The sequence below is a fragment of the Staurois parvus genome, unplaced genomic scaffold, assembly GCF_062004578.1.
Source record: "Staurois parvus isolate SC_StPar_1 unplaced genomic scaffold, SC_StPar_1.0 ptg001192l, whole genome shotgun sequence".
NCBI lineage: Eukaryota > Metazoa > Chordata > Amphibia > Anura > Ranidae > Staurois > Staurois parvus.
The window spans coordinates 1,104,336-1,110,394 of NW_028318988.1; positions in this window are offsets into that span (position 1 = coordinate 1,104,336).

Below are 6,059 nucleotides of genomic sequence, written 5' to 3' on the forward strand. Positions count from 1 at the left end.
TGGCCAGGTCAAGAGTCGAGAAGAACTTTGCATGACTCAAGGCGGACAACGACTTCTCAATCCGCAGAAGGGGGTAGGCATCCCGGATGGTCTGGGCATTCAGCTTCTGATAATCCACGCAGAAACGGAGACTCCCATCTTTCTTCCGCACCAAGACTACTAGAGCAGCCCAAGGACTTTGACTCTCCTGGATCACCTGGTTTTCCAACATGCTGGCCACCATATCCTTCACCTCCTGGTACATTTTAGGCGGGATTTGCCGGTAATGTTCCCTGATCGGTGCAGCATTGCTGGTGGGGATTTCGTGTTCGATGGTGGAGGCACACCCGAAGTCCTCATCATGTCTCGAGAAGGCCTCCTGAAATTCCCAAAGGGTTTCTTCCAGCAACTTCTGTTGTCCTGGAGTCAGGGTCTTGCAGTTCACCCCCATCCGGGCCATGATCACTTGACTGCTCCACTCCGCTGTCGGGGTCTCCCTTTCATGGATCTCTACAGCATAGGTCCAAGCTGATCTCCTATCTGGCCATAGTGTGAAGCTCCTCGGTCGAGGAATATCCCCTTTGGACACATAAACTTCGGCCAGCAAGGTATTCCCAGGGACGGTTAACTCACAGTCTTCAACGTTGAGGCAGTGTACAGGCACACATCCATCCTTCACTGGCTACCAGTGGATTAGTCTACGTTTCTTCTTGGTAAGCGGGCTTGATCAGGACCTCCAGTCCATTCAGTTGTCGTCCAGCCGCTACCGGCAGCATCAATATTCACTCTTGTCGAGGCGGGATCTTCACCGGGGTCCTCCGTGGCACCCTTATGTGTCCAATGGGTCAACCTGACATGTCACCCTTTTGCAGACTACAGCTCCTCACCATCTGCTGTAGAACCTTCTGGGTTGGCCGGTGTATGGTGGCCCGTTGCCAATACCTCGGCCCTTCTTTGGCATAAAGTTGATGGTCTAGGTCTCTCAGCACGTTCATCCCTAGTGTCACGTCCATCCCTCTCCGGGACGAATGATCCACCAGCATGACCCCCTTCTTGCCGACGTCTTACCCACACAGCCAGACCCCCATCCAGACTATTCCTCGGACGTCCATCTCTGTTATCGGCAGCCGTCAGCTTGATGACGCTCCCGTCTTCTGACTCCATCATATGTCCAAAGTGTCTTTCGAAGAACTCCAGAGGCGTAAGGGTGCACTCCGACCCTGTATCAACTAGGCAGCATACCTTCTGGCCTTCTAACTCGGCTTTCATAACGGGGCTGCTGGCATACAGGTCGTGTTCCTCATGCTTAGGGCTTAGCTTCTGGTGCAGCGGCAGGACGCCCAGCTACTGCGGCAGTCAGAAGTTTAACGTCGGCTCGGACTTAATCTGTTCTGGGCACTCTCTGGCCATATGGCCGTACTGTCGACAAGCCCATCAGAGGGAGATCCTTTTGACGTGCCCCGCAGCTGAGTTATCCTGGGTGGAGTGGCGTGGGGTGCTGGTGTCATTTCCGGAGGCCGGAGAGATTCTGCCTTCAACTGGGCCACTTCCAGCTGAAGTTCTCTTAATTCTGTCCGCAGGGCCTGGACCCCATCCTTTAAGGATTCTGAGTCTTCAGATGCAGACTGACCTCTTGTAGCATGGGTACTACTCACTATTCTTGCCGTCACAGTTATGCACTATTCCTCTCTCTCCACGGTGGCTAATAAGATGCTGTAGAATGTCAAGCTGGGCGCAGTCCGGGTCATCTCTTGCAATTTGTCCTGTAAGAACTTGTTGGAGAGTCCCACTATGAACTGGTCTCGTAGTAGCCGGTCCACCCCCTGGAAAGCTCCCATGGCCTCTGGATCTCGGCGCTGTATTTTATTTAGCATCTCCTGTAGGGAATTGGAGTACTGCATCAGGGTCTCACCCTCTTGCTGTGGTCGGTTGAAGAAGTGGTTCTGCAGCTGCACTACTTTAGCACGCCCCCCTTGGGCTCTCTCCAGCAGGGAGAATATTTTCTCTAGGGTGTCTCTCTCAGATTCAGGCCTTACCATCACTGTCCATCTGACGTCACCCTCTAGAGCCCCCAATGCAACCTCTGCCCGCAGCTCGGAAGTCAGGTTACACATTCTAACCGCACTTTGCACTCTTTCAGTCCAGTCCTGCAACATCATATTTTTACTGTCAAATTTTGGCAGGTGACACAACAGCGCCCCCACAGGAATGTGCCCTACTGGTACAAGCAGGGCAGGAGCAACCTGTATCAGCGGTGTTGGGGCAACTTGGTCTTGCACTGGCGCACCCTGAGCTGGGTCCTGGACCGGCGCCATTAGCACCGGGGGAAGATCTCCCGCCGCATTCCTGTCCATAACGGTCACTGTATTGTGCCGACTACGCCAAGTTGTAAGCCGTGTAGCGGGGTGGGCTCCCCAGAAAACAGTGAAGTCACGAACGAAGAAAGCAATCCCAACACCAGCTTTTGCCACAACAGAATATTACTTAGATGTGGCAAATAAACACAACCACAAATGCTGGGAACATACAATCACTTTACATACACCAAACTCAAAGGCTGAGACCCTTGTGCTGCACAGCACGTCGCCTTCTGATGGATGAAGGTAGAAAGTGTAGTAATTTACCTACTGGCGGGCACAACTAAGCTGCCACACCTTACCCGTTATTACCCTAAAAGAGCAGGAATCTGTTCATGGTATTGGCTAGCCTGCAGTGCAGCACAACAGCTTATAATCTTACACAAATCTACAGTATTCCCCCTCCCATAACTGGTCCTGTAGCATGTGCCTGAGTATTCCTTCTGAGCAAAACGCCAGTCTGGCTTGAGCTTGTGGGATTGTATCAGCTCTCCAATGTGAAATGTCCCTTTAAGTTATGGAGTCCTTCCAATGATCAGTAATAACACTTGTGGCCTGACACAAACAGAGACCATAACTAACTAACTATAGGCCTGGTCTCAGTCTCTAGGTGCCCACACTGAAATGAGATGCGTGCACGATCTTACTGACCCGGGTCTGCTTTTTATCCGCTGGTGACTCTGAACAGAACAAATGTCTCTCCAACAAGCATGCGGTATTGCAGTGTATGTTGCTTTGTTCCTCTGCTCTCATCAGCATTCCTGGCAGCAATCTTCCTTTCTCTGAACAGGATCAGGGTCTTGGACACGATCAGCTTCACTTAGCTGCAGCTCTGGTTACGGAGGGATGCTCTCACAGCTAGATGCCATCAGATTCTCTGCTCACACGGCTCCTTCATTCACCATCCTCCCAAACATGGCTGCTGTCTCTCCTCTTCCTGTTCTCTAAACTCTGTGTGAAAACCCCACCTCTTCATGAATATAGAAAAATCTATACAGTCTGAGGCTGTGTTAGGAAAACAGTGGCATCTTGTGGCTAAACCGCAGAATGTCAGTCCAGAACATTTAATTTACTCCACATAAACAGTGTTCAAACAATGAGAGCTGTTTCCCCATCTCACAATATAAGGACTTCAGGGCCAGTAGCTGTGGGACATTGCAGACCTAGATAATGATGATTGGGAGGACCTCTGGGATCTAAACTTTTGTACATCAGTTTCACTGCAGGATTGGCTTATCCAATTAAAAATGTGCATAGGGCCTACTGCATTCCCTAAAGACTTCATAACATGAATCTGTTGCATCCACAGGTGTGCTGGAGGTGCAGTTGTTCTTCGGGAGACTTCTCCCACATTTTCTGTACTTGTATCATGATTTCCAGCTTCAGGAACCAAGTGCTGGCGGTGATTCACACAGCGAAGCCCACTTTTCTGAGGCCCTGATGAGACACTGATGAGTGTTTGTATCTTAGATCATGTGGAGAACTTGATTCCCACAGTGGCAGAGAGAGCACTCCTCCTTTATAATGCTAGGAAGGCCATTACAATGACTTGGAAGAAATCAGCTCCCCTATACCTATCCTTTTAGAAACACCTAGTAAATTCCAGCGTACCTCTTTACAAGGATTACATTTCGGCTTAGGATTGGTCGATAATCTTTTAATTGATGAATGGTTTGTTCTAGTATAGGGACATATTTCCTTTTCCTGATGTTATATGCTTATTTCATATACCTGGATGATATTTGTCTTCTCATGCTGCTGAGATCCACAACTATATGTTTTCACATGCTACCATTGCATGTAATCCAACTTTTGTAATTGAAATTCTTCTACAACCCTTGCAAGGCTTCCTCGTGTGTTTAGTATTTTTTTTTTTGTGTTTGTGCTGTTTGTGCAAAAGCTCTAATAAATAGATCTTTAAAAACATATTAATGCCTATGGCTGGCAATGTCATGCAGACACACAACTGCAGTGTTCAGGTAGCCAACTCCAGGTAAGGAGTGGTCTTTTCCTGCACACGGTCTAATAATTTTGGGTCCAGAACTTGTGACATGATTCCATATAGATCTAGGATTGTCAAATCTTACTCCTACAATATCATGACATACTGGGCATCCAGGTCTTTTTTTTAATATAATTTATTTTTTATTGAATTTTAAAGGACATACAACAAACAAAGATTTGCATAGAGTCACAAATCAATGAAAGAACAAAAAGAAATAGGCTCATCGACGAAGTGCATATACATAAAATGTCAATGCATAGCAGTGAATTAGCCAGCAGCATCAGACATCTCGGTAGACATATCAGAAACAAAAATATCCCACGGTTCCAAAACTGCTTCAAGAAGAGGGACAGAGTTAGCATGTAGTGAGATATTCCATTGTTCTAATCTCAGCGATAACCTTCACCAATTCCGACCGCATAGGAGGTGTAGTAGATAGCCAATACATAGGAATTGTTCTCCTAGCCACTGTCAGAACATCAGAAGATAGCTTCTTGGCAGATTTGGAGAGGCAGGCCCAGTAAAAAGTGGATGGGATCAAATGGGATATGGACCTGTAAAAGTAGCTGCAAAAGGCTAAGGACCTCTCTCCAGAAAGGTGCAACATGTTGGCAAAGCCAGAAAATGTGGAAAAGAGTGCCAATTTCCTCACCTCAACGCCAACAGACAGGAGAAACACCCAGATTGCGGGCATTGAGAACCTCAGGAGTCTTATTCCAAAACATCAAGATTTTATAGGTGTTTACTTTATATACCACACATATAGAAGACCTAGAGGCAGATTCCCAAATCCTGTTCCATTGATTCAAGGCAATATCACGTTGAAGGATTCGGGGCCACTTTTGCATATAAAGATGTGAATCAGAAGAAAGGGGACAGGCATCTTGAAGCAACTTATAGATAGAGGAAAATAGGCTCCGTTGGTATGGACCCTGAATGCAGATGCATTTAACCACTTCCCGACCGGCCGTTGTATATAAACGGCTGAACGGTGGCACTGCAGGGTCGGGTGGCCGTCTATAAACGGCCTCCCTGCACCCTGCTTGTGTGCGCTCCCTGGGAGAGCGCGCAGCACCGCGATCCGGTGCCCGCTGTGTCCTCCGGACACAGTGAAACACCGATCGTCGGACGGGACCTCTGTACGAGGTCCCGATCATGTGATCACTGATTGGCCAATCAGTGATCACATGCAAAGTAGTAAGCAAGATGTCACTTGTGACATCATTGCTTACTATGTGTGAAATCTGTGAATGATCACAGAGGTCAAATGGTACAAGGCTATTCACAAAAGCCTTGTACCATGTGACAAGCTGTGACCAATCACAGCTCACTCTGTATTTCTCAATGAGTGCAGGAATGCACACAGAGAGAAAGAGAAATGATTGCTTTTACATCCTATATGGGTGTAAAAGCAATCAGTGTAAAAAAAAAAAAAAAATCTTTATCACCCCTCACAAGTAGTACAGTGTCACCATGGTGACACTGTACTGCTAGGGTGACAGTATGTAAAAAAAAAATAATAAATATAAAAAATAATAATATAAAAAAATAAAATAAAAATGTAAAAAAAAATGTTTAAAAATTATAATTTTTGCTTATAAACTAATTTGGATTTTTTTTTTTTACTAAAAAGATAACGGAATAAATTTTGGCTAAGATTTATGATGAAATATTATTTATTTGCAAAATTTTATAAAAAAAACACTTTTTTTTTAATT